The sequence below is a fragment of the Carcharodon carcharias genome, chromosome 10 (assembly GCF_017639515.1).
Source record: "Carcharodon carcharias isolate sCarCar2 chromosome 10, sCarCar2.pri, whole genome shotgun sequence".
In the NCBI taxonomy this organism is placed as follows: Eukaryota; Metazoa; Chordata; class Chondrichthyes; order Lamniformes; family Lamnidae; genus Carcharodon; species Carcharodon carcharias.
Genome location: NC_054476.1, coordinates 55950389 through 55973154, shown reverse-complemented (window position 1 = coordinate 55973154; position 22766 = coordinate 55950389). Strand labels below are relative to the sequence as shown.

The 22766-nt window shown below is 51.3% G+C and overlaps 1 protein-coding gene and 2 non-coding genes across 4 annotated transcripts in view; 2 read left to right on the top strand and 1 right to left on the bottom strand.

Moving 5' to 3' along the window:
- LOC121283626 overlaps positions 1-22766 on the bottom strand; it is an 86256-nt gene that overhangs the window by 23025 nt on the left and 40465 nt on the right. The gene's annotated exons all lie outside the window — the stretch shown is intronic.
- On the top strand, positions 734-840 carry LOC121283663. The gene has a single exon (XR_005944312.1). It is a non-coding gene; the product is annotated as a U6 spliceosomal RNA (small nuclear RNA).
- LOC121283669 lies at positions 9302-9408 on the top strand. The gene has a single exon (XR_005944318.1). It is a non-coding gene; the product is annotated as a U6 spliceosomal RNA (small nuclear RNA).

Below are 22766 nucleotides of genomic sequence, written 5' to 3'. Positions count from 1 at the left end.
GGACTCTCAGGACACGTGCCCTTTTTGCGGTCTTGTGGAGTCCGTGGACCATGTATACATAGGGTGTTGTAGGCTGCACTCCCTTTTTAGTTATTTGAAAAACCTTTTATTGATGTTTTGTTTGCACTTCAGCCCCACGCTCCTGATCTATGGGCACCCGGTGCGGAAGGGGGTCGGGAAGGAGGAGGACCTCCTCGTGAACCTGCTCCTGGGCCTGGCCAAGTTGGCCATTAACAGGTCCAGGCAGCGGGCGATCGACGGGGGAGTCCCGCCCGATTGTTTGTCCCTCTTCCGCGGCTACGTTCGCTGCCGGATGTCCCTGGAGAAGGAGCACGCGGTGTCTGCTGGCACTCTCGAGGCCTTCCGTGCTCGGTGGGCACCGCGGGGACTGGGGTGTTTTGTTGACCCCTTTAATCACATTTTGATTTAAAGTTTGTAAGTTTCCTTTAAAACTTTGTTCTTGGTTTTACAGCTGACCTGAATTAGGGGCTGTGCCTGATTTATCCCAATTTTGTTGATTTGGTTTTCATTTAAAAGATTATCAAGAGTTCAAATCTCACAATGGCAAACAACGTAACTTCATCTGAAACAGATGGAAACGGGTTTGTACTCAAAAGAGTTACATTATCGGCCTAAATAGCCAAGTGGTTATGGTACTGGGTTTGTAACCCCAAGATCAAGAGTTCAAATCTCACAATGGCAAACTATGAAACAATGTAAGTACATAATTTTTGTGCTCGCTTCGGCAGCACATATACTAAAATTGGAACGATACAGAGAAGATTAGCATGGCCCCTGCGCAAGGATGACACGCAAATTCGTGAAGCGTTCCATATTTTTTTGGGCTTGGCCTAAATAGCCAAGTGGTTATGGTACTGGGTTTGTAACCCCAAGATCAAGAGTTCAAATCTCATAATGGCAAACTATGAAACAATGTAACTTCATCTGAAAAAACAGATGGAAACGGGTTTGTACTCAAAAGAGTTACAATGCAGAGTGGTGATGAACAGATGTTTAGGCTTGGCCTAAATAGCCAAGTGGTTATGGTACTGGGTTTGTAACCCCAAGATCAAGAGTTCAAATCTCACAATGGCAAACTATGAAACAATGTAATTTCATCTGAAACAGATGGAAACGTGCTTGTACTCAAAAGAGTTACATCTTCTTACCTCTTGGCCTAAATAGCCAAGTGGTTATGGTACTGGGTTTATAACCCCAAGATCAAGAGTTCAAATCTCACAATGGCAAACAACGTAACTTCATCTGAAACAGATGGAAACGGGTTTGTACTCAAAAGAGTTACATTATTGGCCTAAATAGCCAAGTGGTTATGGTACTACCTCTTGGCCTAAATAGCCAAGTGGTTATGGTACTGGGTTTGTAACCCCAAGATCAAGAGTTCAAATCTCACAATGGCAAACTATGAAACAATGTAATTTCATCTGAAACAGATGGAAACGTGCTTGTACTCAAAAGAGTTACATCTTCTTCTCGCCTGCGGCGCTGGACAGGACTGCTCCGAGTGCTATCTTACCGGGGTCGAGTTCTGGTCATAAACCAGCTGATCGCCGCCATGTTGTGGTATCGGCTGGTCACTTTGACCCCTCCCCCGGACTTTGTCACAAGAATCCAGAGATTGTTAGTCGACTTCTTCTGGGACAAAAGATTGCACTGGGTCGCTGCCGAGGTTCTGAGTCTCCCGCTTAGGGAGGGTGGTCAGGCGCTAGTGTGCCTACGCACACAGGTGGCGACTTTCCGCCTTCAGACCCTGCAGCGATACCTCTACGTTGAGCCTCCTCCTAGATGGTGTGCCCTGATGACGTATTTCTTCCGTCAGGTGCACGGCCTGAATTATGACGTGCAGCTCCTGTTTATAGAACAGCTGGGCCTCGGTGGCTCCTTGCAGGCGTTGCCCGTCTTTTACCAGGACCTGATCAAAGTCTGGAAAGTGGTCGCCTCGCGACGCAGCTCTCCCCCGTCAGGAGTAGCGGCTATCGTCAGAGAGCCGCTGCTCAGGAATCCGCCCCTCCGTCCTTTTCAGTGGTTGGCGGAGAGGAGGGCTGTGGCCGCAGGGGTGACCAGGATCGGGGACGTGCTGGGTGGCGGAGGACTGGGCTGGATGCTCCCGCAGGAGTTGGCGCGACGCGCGTCTGTGGGTGTCCAGGTCGCAGCCGATGCCATCCAAGAACTGAGAACGGTCGTGCTCGGACCCGACGTTATTTTGGGTCTTGAGGTGGCCCAGGTGCGCGGTGGTCTTCCGTCTGAGCGTTCCCCTGTTCGGACGGAATTCCACATTGGCACCAAGCCCCGAACCCTCCCTCGGGTGCTGGTGCCCCGCAATATGAGCCGCCTCGGGGACATGCCCTCTGTGCCTTTTGGCACAGCAAAGAGGGGCTTTTTGTATGGACTGCTGCTGCACTCCTTCCATTTTCTTGCCCTTGTCCGTCGACCTGACACGCCCTGGCGTGCCTTGTTGCCGTCCGGCGGCGGAGGCCCTCGATGGGAGGCCCTCTATGGAGGTGTCCTCCCCCTTTCTATCGGGGACCTGGGTTGGAGGGTGTTGCATGCAGCAGTCCCTTATAATAAGAGGATGCATAGGTTCACGGACTCTCAGGACACATGCCCTTTTTGCGGTCTTGTGGAGTCCGTGGACCATGTATACATAGGGTGTTGTAGGCTGCACTCCCTTTTTAGGTATTTGAAAAACCTTTTATTGATGTTTTGTTTGCACTTCAGCCCCACGCTCCTGATCTATGGGCACCCGGTGCGGAAGGGGGTCGGGAAGGAGGAGGACCTCCTCGTGAACCTGCTCCTGGGCCTGGCCAAGTTGGCCATTAACAGGTCCAGGCAGCGGGCGATCGACGGGGGAGTCCCGCCCGATTGTTTGTCCCTCTTCCGTGGCTACGTTCGCTGCCGGATGTCCCTGGAGAAGGAGCATGCGGTGTCTGCTGGCACTCTCGAGGCCTTCCATGCTCGGTGGGCACCGCGGGGACTGGGGTGTTTTGTTGACCCCTTTAATCACATTTTGATTTAAAGTTTGTAAGTTTCCTTTAAACTTTGTTCTTGGTTTTACAGCTGACCTGAATTAGGGGCTGTGCCTGATTTATCCCAATTTTGTTGATTTGGTTTTCATTTAAAAGATTATCAAGAGTTCAAATCTCACAATGGCAAACTATGAAACAATGTAACCTCATCTGAATGGGAACAGATGGAAACGTGTTTGTACTCGAAAGAGCTACAGCAGACACTCGAAAGAGTTACATCTCCTTACCTCTTGGCCTAAATAGCCAAGTGGTTATGGTACTGGGTTTATAACCCCAAGATCAAGAGCTCAAATCTCACAATGGCAAACAACGTAACTTCATCTGAAACAGATGGAAACGGGTTTGTACTCAAAAGAGTTACATTATTGGCCTGAATAGCCAAGTGGTTATGGTACTGTGTTTGGAACCCCAAGATCAAGAGTTCAAATCTCACAATGGCGAACTATGAAACAATGTAACTTCATCTGAAACAGATGGAAACGTGTTTGTAATCAAAAGAGTTACATCTTCTTGCGTGGAGCCTTTCCTGCGCCTCTTGCGGAGGAGGTTGTCGGGCTTGGTTCTGCGCGGGCCAGGCATCGGGGTGGCCCTTTCGGCTTACGCCGATGACGTGCTCCTTATGTTTAGTGACCCGGCTGACCTACGGAGGATGCGCGAGTGCCAGGAGGTCTACTCTGCCGCTTCTTCTGCCAGGATCAACTGGGGTAAATGTTCTGGACTCCTGGTCGGTCAGTGGCAGATGGATCCCCTACCCGAGGAGCTCAGGCCTTTCACCTGGAGCAGGACCAGCCTCCTCTACCTGGGGGTCCATCTCTGCCCCGCTGAGGAATCCTGGCCGGCAAACTGGCAGGAACTGGAGACGAAAGTCACCGGTCGCCTGCGGCGCTGGACAGGACTGCTCCGAGTGCTATCTTACCGAGGTCGAGTTCTGGTCATAAACCAGCTGATCGCCGCCATGTTGTGGTATCGGCTGGTCACTTTGACCCCTCCCCCGGACTTTGTCACAAGAATCCAGAGATTGTTAGTTGACTTCTTCTGGGACAAAAGATTGCACTGGGTCACTGCCGAGGTTCTGAGTCTCCCGATTAGGGAGGGTGGTCAGGCGCTAGTGTGCCTACGCACACAGGTGGCGACTTTCCGCCTTCAGACCCTGCAGCGATACCTCTACGTCGAGCCTCCTCCTAGATGGTGTGCCCTGATGACGTATTTCTTCCGTCAGGTGCACGGCCTGAATTATGACGTGCAGCTCCTGTTTATAGAACAGCTGGGCCTCGATGGCTCCTTGCAGGCGTTGCCCGTCTTTTACCAGGACCTGATCAAAGTCTGGAAAGTGGTTGCCTCGCGACGCAGCTCTCCCCCGTCAGGAGTAGCGGCTATCGTCAGTGAGCCGCTGCTCAGGAATCCGCCCCTCCGTCCTTTTCAGTGGTTGGCGGAGAGGAGGGCTGTGGCCGCAGGGGTGACCAGGATCGGGGACGTGCTGGGTGGCGGAGGACTGGGCTGGATGCTCCCGCAGGAGTTGGCGCAACGCGCGTCTGTGAGTGTCCAGGTCGCAGCCGATGCCATCCAAGACCTGAGAACGGTCGTGCACGGACCCGACGTTATTTTGGGTCTTGAGGTGGCCCAGGTGCGCGGTGGTCTTCCGTCTGAGCGTTCCCCTGTTCGGACGGAATTCCACATTGGCCCCAAGCCCCGAACCCTCCCTCGGGTGCTGGTGCCCCGCAATATGAGCCGCCTCGGGGACATGCCCTCTGTGCCTTTTGGCACGGCAAAGAGGGGCTTTTTGTACGGACTGCTGCTGCACACCTTCCATTTTCTCGCCCTTGTCCGTCGACCGGACACGCCCTGGCATGCCTTGTTGCCGTCCGGCGGCGGAGGCCCCCGATGGGAGGCCCTCTACGGAGGTGTCCTCCCCCTTTCTATCGGGGACCTGGGTTGGAGGGTGTTGCATGCAGCAGTCCCTTATAATAAGAGGATGCATAGGTTCACGGACTCTCAGGACACATGCCCTTTTTGCAGTCTTGTGGAGTCCGTGGACCATGTATACATAGGGTGTTGTAGGCTGCACTCCCTTTTTAGTTATTTGAAAAACCTTTTATTGATGTTTTGTTTGCACTTCAGCCCCACGCTCCTGATCTATAGGCACCCGGTGCGGAAGGGGGTCGGGAAGGAGGAGGACTTCCTCGTGAACCTGCTCCTGGGCCTGGCCAAGTTGGCCATTAACAGGTCCAGGCAGCGGGCGATCGACGGGGGAGTCCCGCCCGATTGTTTGTCCCTCTTCCGCGGCTACGTTCGCTGCCGGATGTCCCTGGAGAAGGAGCACGCGGTGTCTGCTGGCACTCTCGAGGCCTTCCGTGCTCGGTGGGCACCGCGGGGACTGGGGTGTTTTGTTGACCCCTTTAATCACATTTTGATTTAAAGTTTGTAAGTTTCCTTTAAACTTTGTTCTTGGTTTTACAGCTGACCTGAATTAGGGGCTGTGCCTGATTTATCCCAATTTTGTTGATTTGGTTTTCATTTAAAAGATTATCAAGAGTTCAAATCTCACAATGGCAAACAACGTAACTTCATCTGAAACAGATGGAAACGGGTTTGTACTCAAAAGAGTTACATTATTGGCCTAAATAGCCAAGTGGTTATGGTACTACCTCTTGGCCTAAATAGCCAAGTGGTTATGGTACTGGGTTTATAACCCCAAGATCAAGAGTTCAAATCTCACAATGGCAAACAACGTAACTTCATCTGAAACAGATGGAAACGGGTTTGTACTCAAAAGAGTTACATTATTGGCCTAAATAGCCAAGTGGTTATGGTACTGGGTTTATAACCCCAAGATCAAGAGTTCAAATCTCACAATGGCAAACAACGTAACTTCATCTGAAACAGATGGAAACGGGTTTGTACTCAAAAGAGTTACATTATTGCTTGGCCTAAATAGCCAAGTGGTTATGGTACTGGGTTTGTAACCCCAAAATCAAGAATTCAAATCTCACAATGGCAAACTATGAAACAATGTAACTTCATCTGAATAGGAACAGATGGAAATGGGTTTGTACTCGAAAGAGTTACATCTTCTTACCTCTTGGCCTAAATAGCCAAGTGGTTATGGTACTGGGTTTATAACCCCAAGATCAAGAGTTCAAATCTCACAATGGCAAACAACGTAACTTCATCTGAAACAGATGGAAACGGGTTTGTACTCAAAAGAGTTACATTATCGGCCTAAATAGCCAAGTGGTTATGGTACTGGGTTTATAACCCCAAGATCAAGAGTTCAAATCTCACAATGGCAAACAACGTAACTTCATCTGAAACAGATGGAAACGGGTTTGTACTCAAAAGAGTTACATTATTGGCCTAAATAGCCAAGTGGTTATGGTACTACCTCTTGGCCTAAATAGCCAAGTGGTTATGGTACTGGGTTTATAACCCCAAGATCAAGAGTTCAAATCTCACAATGGCAAACAACGTAACTTCATCTGAAACAGATGGAAACGGGTTTGTACTCAAAAGAGTTACATTATTGGCCTAAATAGCCAAGTGGTTATGGTACTGGGTTTATAACCCCAAGATCAAGAGTTCAAACCTCACAATGGCAAACAACGTAACTTCATCTGAAACAGATGGAAACGGGTTTGTACTCAAAAGAGTTACATTATTGGCCTAAATAGCCAAGTGGTTATGGTACTGGGTTTATAACCCCAAGATCAAGAGTTCAAATCTCACAATGGCAAACAACGTAACTTCATCTGAAACAGATGGAAACGGGTTTGTACTCAAAAGAGTTACATTATTGGCCTAAATAGCCAAGTGGTTATGGTACTGGGTTTGTAACCCCAAGATCAAGAGTTCAAAAAGCTTGGCTTAAATAGCCAAGTGGTTATGGTACTGGGTTTGTAACCCCAAGATCAAGAGTTCAAATCTCACAATGGCAAAGTATCAAGTGTTCAAATCTCATGTCTAGTGAAGGTTAACGGGTCCCTGATGGCGCCCCTTCACTTTGGGAGAGGGGTACGTCAGGGCTGCCCCCTGTCTGGCCTGTTGTATTCTATTTGCGTGGAGCCTTTCCTGCGCCTCTTGCGGAGGAGGTTGTCGGGATTGGTTCTGCGCGGGCCGGGCATCGGGGTGGTCCTTTCGGCTTACGCCGATGACGTGCTCCTTATGTTTAGTGACCCGGCTGACCTGCGGAGGATGCGCGAGTGCCATGAGGTCTACTCTGCCGCTTCTTCTGCCAGGATCAACTGGGGTAAGTGTTCTGGACTCCTGGTCGGTCAGTGGCAGATGGATCCCCTACCCGAGGAGCTCAGGCCTTTCACCTGGAGCAGGACCAGCCTCCTCTACCTGGGTGTCCATCTCTGCCCCGCTGAGGAATCCTGGCCGGCAAACTGGCAGGAACTGGAGACGAAAGTCACCGCTCGCCTGCGGCGCTGGACAGGACTGCTCCGAGTGCTATCTTACCGGGGTCGAGTTCTGGTCATAAACCAGCTGATCGCCGCCATGTTGTGGTATCGGCTGGTCACTTTGACCCCTCCCCCGGACTTTGTCACAAGAATCCAGAGATTGTTAGTCGACTTCTTCTGGGACAAAAGATTGCACTGGGTCGCTGCCGAGGTTCTGAGTCTCCCGCTTAGGGAGGGTGGTCAGGCGCTAGTGTGCCTACGCACACAGGTGGCGACTTTCCGCCTTCAGACCCTGCAGCGATACCTCTACGTTGAGCCTCCTCCTAGATGGTGTGCCCTGATGACGTATTTCTTCCGTCAGGTGCACGGCCTGAATTATGACGTGCAGCTCCTGTTTATAGAACAGCTGGGCCTCGGTGGCTCCTTGCAGGCGTTGCCCGTCTTTTACCAGGACCTGATCAAAGTCTGGAAAGTGGTCGCCTCGCGACGCAGCTCTCCCCCGTCAGGAGTAGCGGCTATCGTCAGAGAGCCGCTGCTCAGGAATCCGCCCCTCCGTCCTTTTCAGTGGTTGGCGGAGAGGAGGGCTGTGGCCGCAGGGGTGACCAGGATCGGGGACGTGCTGGGTGGCGGAGGACTGGGCTGGATGCTCCCGCAGGAGTTGGCGCGACGCGCGTCTGTGAGTGTCCAGGTCGCAGCCGATGCCATCCAAGACCTGAGAACGGTCGTGCTCGGACCCGACGTTATTTTGGGTCTTGAGGTGGCCCAGGTGCGCGGTGGTCTTCCGTCTGAGCGTTCCCCTGTTCGGACGGAATTCCACATTGGCCCCAAGCCCCGAACCCTCCCTCGGGTGCTGGTGCCCCGCAATATGAGCCGCCTCGGGGACATGCCCTCTGTGCCTTTTGGCACAGCAAAGAGGGGCTTTTTGTATGGACTGCTGCTGCACACCTTCCATTTTCTCGCCCTTGTCCGTCGACCGGACACGCCCTGGTGTGCCTTGTTGCCGTCCGGCGGCGGAGGCCCTCGATGGGAGGCCCTCTACGGAGGTGTCCTCCCCCTTTCTATCGGGGACCTGGGTTGGAGGGTGTTGCATGCGGCAGTCCCTTATAATAAGAGGATGCATAGGTTCACGGACTCTCAGGACACATGCCCTTTTTGCGGTCTTGTGGAGTCCGTGGACCATGTATACATAGGGTGTTGTAGGCTGCACTCCCTTTTTAGTTATTTGAAAAACCTTTTATTGATGTTTTGTTTGCACTTCAGCCCCACACTCCTGATCTATGGGCACCCGGTGCGGAAGGGGGTCGGGAAGGAGGAGGACCTCCTCGTGAACCTGCTCCTGGGCCTGGCCAAGTTGGCCATTAACAGGTCCAGGCAGCGGGCGATCGACGGGGGAGTCCCGCCTGATTGTTTGTCCCTCTTCCGCGGCTACGTTCGCTGCCGGATGTCCCTGGAGAAGGAGCACGCGGTGTCTGCTGGCACTCTCGAGGCCTTCCGTGCTCGGTGGGCACCGCGGGGACTGGGGTGTTTTGTTGACCCCTTTAATCACATTTTGATTTAAAGTTTGTAAGTTTCCTTTAAACTTTGTTCTTGGTTTTACAGCTGACCTGAATTAGGGGCTGTGCCTGATTTATCCCAATTTTGTTGATTTGGTTTTCATTTAAAAGATTATCAAGAGTTCAAATCTCACAATGGCAAACAACGTAACTTCATCTGAAACAGATGGAAACGGGTTTGTACTCAAAAGAGTTACATTATCGGCCTAAATAGCCAAGTGGTTATGGTACTGGGTTTGTAACCCCAAGATCAAGAGTTCAAATCTCACAATGGCAAACTATGAAACAATGTAAGTACATAATTTTTGTGCTCGCTTCGGCAGCACATATACTAAAATTGGAACGATACAGAGAAGATTAGCATGGCCCCAGCGCAAGGATGACACGCAAATTCGTGAAGCGTTCCATATTTTTTTGGGCTTGGCCTAAATAGCCAAGTGGTTATGGTACTGGGTTTGTAACCCCAAGATCAAGAGTTCAAATCTCATAATGGCAAACTATGAAACAATGTAACTTCATCTGAAAAAACAGATGGAAACGGGTTTGTACTCAAAAGAGTTACAATGCAGAGTGGTGATGAACAGATGTTTAGGCTTGGCCTAAATAGCCAAGTGGTTATGGTACTGGGTTTGTAACCCCAAGATCAAGAGTTCAAATCTCACAATGGCAAACTATGAAACAATGTAATTTCATCTGAAACAGATGGAAACGTGCTTGTACTCAAAAGAGTTACATCTTCTTACCTCTTGGCCTAAATAGCCAAGTGGTTATGGTACTGGGTTTATAACCCCAAGATCAAGAGTTCAAATCTCACAATGGCAAACAACGTAACTTCATCTGAAACAGATGGAAACGGGTTTGTACTCAAAAGAGTTACATTATTGGCCTAAATAGCCAAGTGGTTATGGTACTACCTCTTGGCCTAAATAGCCAAGTGGTTATGGTACTGGGTTTATAACCCCAAGATCAAGAGTTCAAATCTCACAATGGCAAACAACGTAACTTCATCTGAAACAGATGGAAACGGGTTTGTACTCAAATGAGTTACATTATTGGCCTAAATAGCCAAGTGGTTATGGTACTGGGTTTATAACCCCAAGATCAAGAGTTCAAATCTCACAATGGCAAACAACGTAACTTCATCTGAAACAGATGGAAACGGGTTTGTACTCAAAAGAGTTACATTATTGCTTGGCCTAAATAGCCAAGTGGTTATGGTACTGGGTTTGTAACCCCAAAATCAAGAATTCAAATCTCACAATGGCAAACTATGAAACAATGTAACTTCATCTGAATAGGAACAGATGGAAATGGGTTTGTACTCGAAAGAGTTACATCTTCTTACCTCTTGGCCTAAATAGCCAAGTGGTTATGGTACTGGGTTTATAACCCCAAGATCAAGAGTTCAAATCTCACAATGGCAAACAACGTAACTTCATCTGAAACAGATGGAAACGGGTTTGTACTCAAAAGAGTTACATTATCGGCCTAAATAGCCAAGTGGTTATGGTACTGGGTTTATAACCCCAAGATCAAGAGTTCAAATCTCACAATGGCAAACAACGTAACTTCATCTGAAACAGATGGAAACGGGTTTGTACTCAAAAGAGTTACATTATTGGCCTAAATAGCCAAGTGGTTATGGTACTACCTCTTGGCCTAAATAGCCAAGTGGTTATGGTACTGGGTTTATAACCCCAAGATCAAGAGTTCAAATCTCACAATGGCAAACAACGTAACTTCATCTGAAACAGATGGAAACGGGTTTGTACTCAAAAGAGTTACATTATTGGCCTAAATAGCCAAGTGGTTATGGTACTGGGTTTATAACCCCAAGATCAAGAGTTCAAACCTCACAATGGCAAACAACGTAACTTCATCTGAAACAGATGGAAACGGGTTTGTACTCAAAAGAGTTACATTATTGGCCTAAATAGCCAAGTGGTTATGGTACTACCTCTTGGCCTAAATAGCCAAGTGGTTATGGTACTGGGTTTATAACCCCAAGATCAAGAGTTCAAATCTCACAATGGCAAACAACGTAACTTCATCTGAAACAGATGGAAACGGGTTTGTACTCAAAAGAGTTACATTATTGGCCTAAATAGCCAAGTGGTTATGGTACTGGGTTTATAACCCCAAGATCAAGAGTTCAAACCTCACAATGGCAAACAACGTAACTTCATCTGAAACAGATGGAAACGGGTTTGTACTCAAAAGAGTTACATTATTGGCCTAAATAGCCAAGTGGTTATGGTACTGGGTTTATAACCCCAAGATCAAGAGTTCAAATCTCACAATGGCAAACAACGTAACTTCATCTGAAACAGATGGAAACGGGTTTGTACTCAAAAGAGTTACATTATTGCTTGGCCTAAATAGCCAAGTGGTTATGGTACTGGGTTTGTAACCCCAAAATCAAGAATTCAAATCTCACAATGGCAAACTATGAAACAATGTAACTTCATCTGAATAGGAACAGATGGAAATGGGTTTGTACTCGAAAGAGTTACATCTTCTTACCTCTTGGCCTAAATAGCCAAGTGGTTATGGTACTGGGTTTATAACCCCAAGATCAAGAGTTCAAATCTCACAATGGCAAACAACGTAACTTCATCTGAAACAGATGGAAACGGGTTTGTACTCAAAAGAGTTACATTATCGGCCTAAATAGCCAAGTGGTTATGGTACTGGGTTTATAACCCCAAGATCAAGAGTTCAAATCTCACAATGGCAAACAACGTAACTTCATCTGAAACAGATGGAAACGGGTTTGTACTCAAAAGAGTTACATTATTGGCCTAAATAGCCAAGTGGTTATGGTACTACCTCTTGGCCTAAATAGCCAAGTGGTTATGGTACTGGGTTTATAACCCCAAGATCAAGAGTTCAAATCTCACAATGGCAAACAACGTAACTTCATCTGAAACAGATGGAAACGGGTTTGTACTCAAAAGAGTTACATTATTGGCCTAAATAGCCAAGTGGTTATGGTACTGGGTTTATAACCCCAAGATCAAGAGTTCAAACCTCACAATGGCAAACAACGTAACTTCATCTGAAACAGATGGAAACGGGTTTGTACTCAAAAGAGTTACATTATTGGCCTAAATAGCCAAGTGGTTATGGTACTACCTCTTGGCCTAAATAGCCAAGTGGTTATGGTACTGGGTTTATAACCCCAAGATCAAGAGTTCAAATCTCACAATGGCAAACAACGTAACTTCATCTGAAACAGATGGAAACGGGTTTGTACTCAAAAGAGTTACATTATTGGCCTAAATAGCCAAGTGGTTATGGTACTGGGTTTATAACCCCAAGATCAAGAGTTCAAACCTCACAATGGCAAACAACGTAACTTCATCTGAAACAGATGGAAACGGGTTTGTACTCAAAAGAGTTACATTATTGGCCTAAATAGCCAAGTGGTTATGGTACTGGGTTTATAACCCCAAGATCAAGAGTTCAAATCTCACAATGGCAAACAACGTAACTTCATCTGAAACAGATGGAAACGGGTTTGTACTCAAAAGAGTTACATTATTGGCCTAAATAGCCAAGTGGTTATGGTACTGGGTTTGTAACCCCAAGATCAAGAGTTCAAAAAGCTTGGCTTAAATAGCCAAGTGGTTATGGTACTGGGTTTGTAACCCCAAGATCAAGAGTTCAAATCTCACAATGGCAAAGTATCAAGTGTTCAAATCTCATGTCTAGTGAAGGTTAACGGGTCCCTGATGGCGCCCCTTCACTTTGGGAGAGGGGTACGTCAGGGCTGCCCCCTGTCTGGCCTGTTGTATTCTATTTGCGTGAAGCCTTTCCTGCGCCTCTTGCGGAGGAGGTTGTCGGGATTGGTTCTGCGCGGGCCGGGCATCGGGGTGGTCCTTTCGGCTTACGCCGATGACGTGCTCCTTATGTTTAGTGACCCGGCTGACCTGCGGAGGATGCGCGAGTGCCAGGAGGTCTACTCTGCCGCTTCTTCTGCCAGGATCAACTGGGGTAAGTGTTCTGGACTCCTGGTCGGTCAGTGGCAGATGGATCCCCTACCCGAGGAGCTCAGGCCTTTCACCTGGAGCAGGACCAGCCTCCTCTACCTGGGTGTCCATCTCTGCCCCGCTGAGGAATCCTGGCCGGCAAACTGGCAGGAACTGGAGACGAAAGTCACCGCTCGCCTGCGGCGCTGGACAGGACTGCTCCGAGTGCTATCTTACCGGGGTCGAGTTCTGGTCATAAACCAGCTGATCGCCGCCATGTTGTGGTATCGGCTGGTCACTTTGACCCCTCCCCCGGACTTTGTCACAAGAATCCAGAGATTGTTAGTCGACTTCTTCTGGGACAAAAGATTGCACTGGGTCGCTGCCGAGGTTCTGAGTCTCCCGCTTAGGGAGGGTGGTCAGGCGCTAGTGTGCCTACGCACACAGGTGGCGACTTTCCGCCTTCAGACCCTGCAGCGATACCTCTACGTTGAGCCTCCTCCTAGATGGTGTGCCCTGATGACGTATTTCTTCCGTCAGGTGCACGGCCTGAATTATGACGTGCAGCTCCTGTTTATAGAACAGCTGGGCCTCGGTGGCTCCTTGCAGGCGTTGCCCGTCTTTTACCAGGACCTGATCAAAGTCTGGAAAGTGGTCGCCTCGCGACGCAGCTCTCCCCCGTCAGGAGTAGCGGCTATCGTCAGAGAGCCGCTGCTCAGGAATCCGCCCCTCCGTCCTTTTCAGTGGTTGGCGGAGAGGAGGGCTGTGGCCGCAGGGGTGACCAGGATCGGGGACGTGCTGGGTGGCGGAGGACTGGGCTGGATGCTCCCGCAGGAGTTGGCGCGACGCGCGTCTGTGGGTGTCCAGGTCGCAGCCGATGCCATCCAAGAACTGAGAACGGTCGTGCTCGGACCCGACGTTATTTTGGGTCTTGAGGTGGCCCAGGTGCGCGGTGGTCTTCCGTCTGAGCGTTCCCCTGTTCGGACGGAATTCCACATTGGCACCAAGCCCCGAACCCTCCCTCGGGTGCTGGTGCCCCGCAATATGAGCCGCCTCGGGGACATGCCCTCTGTGCCTTTTGGCACAGCAAAGAGGGGCTTTTTGTATGGACTGCTGCTGCACTCCTTCCATTTTCTTGCCCTTGTCCGTCGACCTGACACGCCCTGGCGTGCCTTGTTGCCGTCCGGCGGCGGAGGCCCTCGATGGGAGGCCCTCTATGGAGGTGTCCTCCCCCTTTCTATCGGGGACCTGGGTTGGAGGGTGTTGCATGCAGCAGTCCCCTATAATAAGAGGATGCATAGGTTCACGGACTCTCAGGACACGTGCCCTTTTTGCGGTCTTGTGGAGTCCGTGGACCATGTATACATAGGGTGTTGTAGGCTGCACTCCCTTTTTAGGTATTTGAAAACCCTTTTATTGATGTTTTGTTTGCACTTCAGCCCCACGCTCCTGATCTATGGGCACCCGGTGCGGAAGGGGGTCGGGAAGGAGGAGGACCTCCTCATGAACCTGCTCCTGGGCCTGGCCAAGTTGGCCATTAACAGGTCCAGGCAGCGGGCGATCGACGGGGGAGTCCCGCCCGATTGTTTGTCCCTCTTCCGTGGCTACGTTCGCTGCCGGATGTCCCTGGAGAAGGAGCATGCGGTGTCTGCTGGCACTCTCGAGGCCTTCCATGCTCGGTGGGCACCGCGGGGACTGGGGTGTTTTGTTGACCCCTTTAATCACATTTTGATTTAAAGTTTGTAAGTTTCCTTTAAACTTTGTTCTTGGTTTTACAGCTGACCTGAATTAGGGGCTGTGCCTGATTTATCCCAATTTTGTTGATTTGGTTTTCATTTAAAAGATTATCAAGAGTTCAAATCTCACAATGGCAAACTATGAAACAATGTAACCTCATCTGAATGGGAACAGATGGAAACGTGTTTGTACTCGAAAGAGCTACAGCAGACACTCGAAAGAGTTACATCTCCTTACCTCTTGGCCTAAATAGCCAAGTGGTTATGGTACTGGGTTTATAACCCCAAGATCAAGAGCTCAAATCTCACAATGGCAAACAACGTAACTTCATCTGAAACAGATGGAAACGGGTTTGTACTCAAAAGAGTTACATTATTGGCCTGAATAGCCAAGTGGTTATGGTACTGTGTTTGGAACCCCAAGATCAAGAGTTCAAATCTCACAATGGCGAACTATGAAACAATGTAACTTCATCTGAAACAGATGGAAACGTGTTTGTAATCAAAAGAGTTACATCTTCTTGCGTGGAGCCTTTCCTGCGCCTCTTGCGGAGGAGGTTGTCGGGCTTGGTTCTGCGCGGGCCAGGCATCGGGGTGGCCCTTTCGGCTTACGCCGATGACGTGCTCCTTATGTTTAGTGACCCGGCTGACCTGCGGAGGATGCGCGAGTGCCAGGAGGTCTACTCTGCCGCTTCTTCTGCCAGGATCAACTGGGGTAAATGTTCTGGACTCCTGGTCGGTCAGTGGCAGATGGATCCCCTACCCGAGGAGCTCAGGCCTTTCACCTGGAGCAGGACCAGCCTCCTCTACCTGGGGGTCCATCTCTGCCCCGCTGAGGAATCCTGGCCGGCAAACTGGCAGGAACTGGAGACGAAAGTCACCGGTCGCCTGCGGCGCTGGACAGGACTGCTCCGAGTGCTATCTTACCGAGGTCGAGTTCTGGTCATAAACCAGCTGATCGCCGCCATGTTGTGGTATCGGCTGGTCACTTTGACCCCTCCCCCGGACTTTGTCACAAGAATCCAGAGATTGTTAGTTGACTTCTTCTGGGACAAAAGATTGCACTGGGTCACTGCCGAGGTTCTGAGTCTCCCGATTAGGGAGGGTGGTCAGGCGCTAGTGTGCCTACGCACACAGGTGGCGACTTTCCGCCTTCAGACCCTGCAGCGATACCTCTACGTCGAGCCTCCTCCTAGATGGTGTGCCCTGATGACGTATTTCTTCCGTCAGGTGCACGGCCTGAATTATGACGTGCAGCTCCTGTTTATAGAACAGCTGGGCCTCGATGGCTCCTTGCAGGCGTTGCCCGTCTTTTACCAGGACCTGATCAAAGTCTGGAAAGTGGTTGCCTCGCGACGCAGCTCTCCCCCGTCAGGAGTAGCGGCTATCGTCAGTGAGCCGCTGCTCAGGAATCCGCCCCTCCGTCCTTTTCAGTGGTTGGCGGAGAGGAGGGCTGTGGCCGCAGGGGTGACCAGGATCGGGGACGTGCTGGGTGGCGGAGGACTGGGCTGGATGCTCCCGCAGGAGTTGGCGCAACGCGCGTCTGTGAGTGTCCAGGTCGCAGCCGATGCCATCCAAGACCTGAGAACGGTCGTGCACGGACCCGACGTTATTTTGGGTCTTGAGGTGGCCCAGGTGCGCGGTGGTCTTCCGTCTGAGCGTTCCCCTGTTCGGACAGAATTCCACATTGGCCCCAAGCCCCGAACCCTCCCTCGGGTGCTGGTGCCCCGCAATATGAGCCGCCTCGGGGACATGACCTCTGTGCCTTTTGGCACGGCAAAGAGGGGCTTTTTGTACGGACTGCTGCTGCACACCTTCCATTTTCTCGCCCTTGTCCGCCGCCCAGACATGCCCTGGCATGCCTTATTGCCGTCCGGCGGCGGAGGCCCCCGATGGGAGGCCCTCTACGGAGGTGTCCTCCCCCTTTCTGTCGGGGACCGGCGTTGGAGGGTGTTGCATGCAGCAGTCCCTTATAATAAGAGGATGCATAGGTTCACGGACTCTCAGGACACATGCCCTTTTTGCGCTCTTGTGGAGTCCATGGACCATGTATATATAGGGTGTTGTAGGCTGCACTCCCTTTTTAGTTATTTGAAAAACCTTTTATTGATGTTTTGTTTGCACTTCAGCCCCACGCTCCTGATCTATAGGCACCCGGTGCGGAAGGGGGTCGGGAAGGAGGAGGACTTCCTCGTGAACCTGCTCCTGGGCCTGGCCAAGTTGGCCATTAACAGGTCCAGGCAGCGGGCGATCGACGGGGGAGTCCCGCCCGATTGTTTGTCCCTCTTCCGCGGCTACGTTCGCTGCCGGATGTCCCTGGAGAAGGAGCACGCGGTGTCTGCTGGCACTCTCGAGGCCTTCCGTGCTCGGTGGGCCCCGCGGGGACTGGGGTGTTTTGTTGACCCCTTTAATCACATTTTGATTTAAAGTTTGTAAGTTTCCTTTAAACTTTGTTCTTGGTTTTACAGCTGACCTGAATTAGGGGCTGTGCCTGATTTATCCCAATTTTGTTGATTTTGGTTTTCATTTAAAAGATTATCAAGAGTTCAAATCTCACAATGGCGAACTATGAAACAATGTAACTTCATCTGAAACAGATGGAAACGGGTTTGTACTCGAAAGAGTTACATCTTACCTCTTGGCCTAAATAGCCAAGTGGTTATGGTACTGGGTTTATAACCCCAAGATCAAGAGTTCAAATCTCACAATGGCAAACAACGTAACTTCATCTGAAACAGATGGAAACGGGTTTGTACTCAAAAGAGTTACATTATTGGCCTAAATAGCCAAGTGGTTATGGTACTGGGTTTGTAACCCCAAGATCAAGAGTTCAAATCTCACAATGGCAAACTATGAAACAATGTAACCTCATCTGAATGGGAACAGATGGAAACGTGTTCCTCCTAGATGGTGTGCCCTGATGACGTATTTCTTCCGTCAGGTGCACGGCCTGAATTATGACGTGCAGCTCCTGTTTATAGAACAGCTGGGCCTCGGTGGCTCCTTGCAGGCGTTGCCCGTCTTTTACCAGGACCTGATCAAAGTCTGGAAAGTGGTCGCCTCGCGACGCAGCTCTCCCCCGTCAGGAGTAGCGGCTATCGTCAGAGAGCCGCTGCTCAGGAATCCGCCCCTCCGTCCTTTTCAGTGGTTGGCGGAGAAGAGGGCTGTGGCCGCAGGGGTGACCAGGATCGGGGACGTGCTGGGTGGCGGAGGACTGGGCTGGATGCTCCCGCAGGAGTTGGCGCGACGCGCGTCTGTGAGTGTGCAGGTCGCAGCCGATGCCATCCAAGACCTGAGAACGGTCGTGCTCGGACCCGACGTTATTTTGGGTCTTGAGGTGGCCCAGGTGCGCGGTGGTCTTCCGTCTGAGCGTTCCCCTGTTCGGACGGAATTCCACATTGGCCCCAAGCCCCGAACCCTCCCTCGGGTGCTGGTGCCCCGCAATATGAGACGCCTCGGGGACATGCCCTCTGTGCCTTTTGGCACAGCAAAGAGGGGCTTTTTGTATGGACTGCTGCTGCACACCTTCCATTTTCTCGCCCTTGTCCGTCGACCGGACACGCCCTGGCGTGCCTTGTTGCCGTCCGGCGGCGGAGGCCCTCGATGGGAGGCCCTCTACGGAGGTGTCCTCCCCCTTTCTATCGGGGACCTGGGTTGGAGGGTGTTGCATGCGGCAGTCCCTTATAATAAGAGGATGCATAGGTTCACGGACTCTCAGGACACATGCCCTTTTTGCGGTCTTGTGGAGTCCGTGGACCATGTATACATAGGGTGTTGTAGGCTGCACTCCCTTTTTAGTTATTTGAAAAACCTTTGATTGATGTTTTGTTTGCACTTCAGCCCCACGCTCCTGATCTATGGGCACCCGGTGCGGAAGGGGGTCGGGAAGGAGGAGGACCTCCTCGTGAACCTGCTCCTGGGCCTGACCAAGTTGGCCATTAACAGGTCCAGGCAGCGGGCGATCGACGGGGGAGTCCCGCCCGATTGTTTGTCCCTCTTCCGCGGCTACGTTCGCTGCCGGATGTCCCTGGAGAAGGAGCACGCGGTGTCTGCTGGCACTCTCGAGGCCTTCCGTGCTCGGTGGGCACCGCGGGGACTGGGGTGTTTTGTTGACCCCTTTAATCACATTTTGATTTAAAGTTTGTAAGTTTCCTTTAAACTTTGTTCTTGGTTTTACAGCTGACCTGAATTAGGGGCTGTGCCTGATTTATCCCAATTTTGTTGATTTGGTTTTCATTTAAAAGACTATCAAGAGTTCAAATCTCACAATGGCAAACTATGAAACAATGTAACCTCATCTGAATGGGAACAGATGGAAACGTGTTCCTCCTAGATGGTGTGCCCTGATGACGTATTTCTTCCGTCAGGTGCACGGCCTGAATTATGACGTGCAGCTCCTGTTTATAGAACAGCTGGGCCTCGGTGGCTCCTTGCAGGCGTTGCCCGTCTTTTACCAGGACCTGATCAAAGTCTGGAAAGTGGTCGCCTCGCGACGCAGCTCTCCCCCGTCAGGAGTAGCGGCTATCGTCAGAGAGCCGCTGCTCAGGAATCCGCCCCTCCGTCCTTTTCAGTGGTTGGCGGAGAGGAGGGCTGTGGCCGCAGGGGTGACCAGGATCGGGGATGTGCTGGGTGGCGGAGGACTGGGCTGGATGCTCCCGCAGGAGTTGGCGCGACGCGCGTCTGTGGGTGTCCAGGTCGCAGCCGATGCCATCCAAGACCTGAGAACGGTCGTGCTCGGACCCGACGTTATTTTGGGTCTTGAGGTGGCCCAGGTGCGCGGTGGTCTTCCGTCTGAGCGTTCCCCTGTTCGGACGGAATTCCACATTGGCCCCAAGCCCCGAACCCTCCCTCGGGTGCTGGTGCCCCGCAATATGAGCCGCCTCGGGGACATGCCCTCTGTGCCTTTTGGCACAGCAAAGAGGGGCTTTTTGTATGGACTGCTGCTGCACTCCTTCCATTTTCTTGCCCTTGTCCGTCGACCTGACACGCCCTGGCGTGCCTTGTTGCCGTCCGGCGGCGGAGGCCCTCGATGGGAGGCCCTCTATGGAGGTGTCCTCCCCCTTTCTATCGGGGACCTGGGTTGGAGGGTGTTGCATGCAGCAGTCCCTTATAATAAGAGGATGCATAGGTTCACGGACTCTCAGGACACATGCCCTTTTTGCGGTCTTGTGGAGTCCGTGGACCATGTATACATAGGGTGTTGTAGGCTGCACTCCCTTTTTAGGTATTTGAAAAACCTTTTATTGATGTTTTGTTTGCACTTCAGCCCCACGCTCCTGATCTATGGGCACCCGGTGCGGAAGGGGGTCGGGAAGGAGGAGGACTTCCTCGTGAACCTGCTCCTGGGCCTGGCCAAGTTGGCCATTAACAGGTCCAGGCAGCGGGCGATCGACGGGGGAGTCCCGCCCGATTGTTTGTCCCTCTTCCGCGGCTACGTTCGCTGCCGGATGTCCCTGGAGAAGGAGCACGCGGTGTCTGCTGGCACTCTCGAGGCCTTCCGTGCTCGGTGGGCACCGCGGGGACTGGGGTGTTTTGTTGACCCCTTTAATCACATTTTGATTTAAAGTTTGTAAGTTTCCTTTAAACTTTGTTCTTGGTTTTACAGCTGACCTGAATTAGGGGCTGTGCCTGATTTATCCCAATTTTGTTGATTTGGTTTTCATTTAAAAGATTATCAAGAGTTCAAATCTCACAATGGCGAACTATGAAACAATGTAACTTCATCTGGAACAGATGGAAACGTGTTTGTAATCAAAAGAGTTACATCTTCTTACCTCTTGGCCTAAATAGCCAAGTGGTTATGGTACTGGGTTTATAACCCCAAGATCAAGAGTTCAAATCTCACAATGGCAAACAACGTAACTTCATCTGAAACAGATGGAAACGGGTTTGTACTCAAAAGAGTTACATTATTGACCCCTTTAATCACATTTTGATTTAAAGTTTGTAAGTTTCCTTTAAACTTTGTTCTTGGTTTTACAGCTGACCTGAATTAGGGGCTGTGCCTGATTTATCCCAATTTTGTTGATTTGGTTTTCATTTAAAAGATTATCAAGAGTTCAAATCTCACACTGGCAAACTATGAAACAATGTAACTTCATCTGAAAAGAACAGATGGAAACATATTTGTACTCGAAAGAGTTACATTTCTAACCGTGCCATTACGTTTTCAGGTGCACGGCCTGAATTATGACGTGCAGCTCCTGTTTATAGAACAGCTGGGCCTCGGTGGATCCTTGCAGGCGTTGCCCGTCTTTTACCAGGACCTGATCAAAGTCTGGAAAGTGGTCGCCTCGCGACGCAGCTCTCCCCCGTCAGGAGTAGCGGCTATCGTCAGAGAGCCGCTGCTCAGGAATCCGCCCCTCCGTCCTTTTCAGTGGTTGGCGGAGAGGAGGGCTGTGGCCGTAGGGGTGACCAGGATCGGGGACGTGCTGGGTGGCAGAGGACTGGGCTGGATGCTCCTGCAGGAGTTGGCGCGACACGTGTCTGTGAGTGTCCAGGTCGCAGCCGATGCCATCCAAGACCTGAGAACGGTCGTGCTCAGACCTGACGTTATTTTGGGTCTTGAGGTGGCCCAGGTGTGCGGTGGTCTTCCGTCTGAACGTTCCCCTGTTCGGACAGAATTCCACATTCGCCCCAAGCCCCGAACCCTCCCTCGGGTGCTGGTGCCCCGCAATATGAGCCGCCTCGGGGTCATGCCCTCCGTGCCTTTTGGCATGGCAAAGAGGGGCTTTTTGTATAGACTGCTGCTGCACACCTTCCATTTTCTCGCCCTTGTCTGCTGCCCGGACACGCCCTGGCGTGCCTTGTTGCCGTCCGGCGGCGGAGGCCCTCGATGGGAGGCCCTCTACGGAGGTGTCCTCCCCCTTTCTATCGGGGACCTGGGTTGGAGGGTGTTGCATGCGGCAGTCCCTTATAATAAGAGGATGCATAGGTTCACGGACTCTCAGGACACATGCCCTTTTTGCGGTCTTGTGGAGTCCGTGGACCATGTATACATAGGGTGTTGTAGGCTGCACTCCCTTTTTAGTTATTTGAAAAACCTTTTATTGATGTTTTGTTTGCACTTCAGCCCCACGCTCCTGATCTATGGGCACCCGGTGCGGAAGGGGGTCGGGAAGGAGGAGGACCTCCTCGTGAACCTGCTCCTGGGCCTGACCAAGTTGGCCATTAACAGGTCCAGGCAGCGGGCGATCGACGGGGGAGTCCCGCCCGATTGTTTGTCCCTCTTCCGCGGCTACGTTCGCTGCCGGATGTCCCTGGAGAAGGAGCACGCGGTGTCTGCTGGCACTCTCGAGGCCTTCCGTGCTCGGTGGGCACCGCGGGGACTGGGGTGTTTTGTTGACCCCTTTAATCACATTTTGATTTAAAGTTTGTAAGTTTCCTTTAAACTTTGTTCTTGGTTTTACAGCTGACCTGAATTAGGGGCTGTGCCTGATTTATCCCAATTTTGTTGATTTGGTTTTCATTTAAAAGACTATCAAGAGTTCAAATCTCACAATGGCAAACTATGAAACAATGTAACCTCATCTGAATGGGAACAGATGGAAACGTGTTCCTCCTAGATGGTGTGCCCTGATGACGTATTTCTTCCGTCAGGTGCACGGCCTGAATTATGACGTGCAGCTCCTGTTTATAGAACAGCTGGGCCTCGGTGGCTCCTTGCAGGCGTTGCCCGTCTTTTACCAGGACCTGATCAAAGTCTGGAAAGTGGTCGCCTCGCGACGCAGCTCTCCCCCGTCAGGAGTAGCGGCTATCGTCAGAGAGCCGCTGCTCAGGAATCCGCCCCTCCGTCCTTTTCAGTGGTTGGCGGAGAGGAGGGCTGTGGCCGCAGGGGTGACCAGGATCGGGGATGTGCTGGGTGGCGGAGGACTGGGCTGGATGCTCCCGCAGGAGTTGGCGCGACGCGCGTCTGTGGGTGTCCAGGTCGCAGCCGATGCCATCCAAGACCTGAGAACGGTCGTGCTCGGACCCGACGTTATTTTGGGTCTTGAGGTGGCCCAGGTGCGCGGTGGTCTTCCGTCTGAGCGTTCCCCTGTTCGGACGGAATTCCACATTGGCCCCA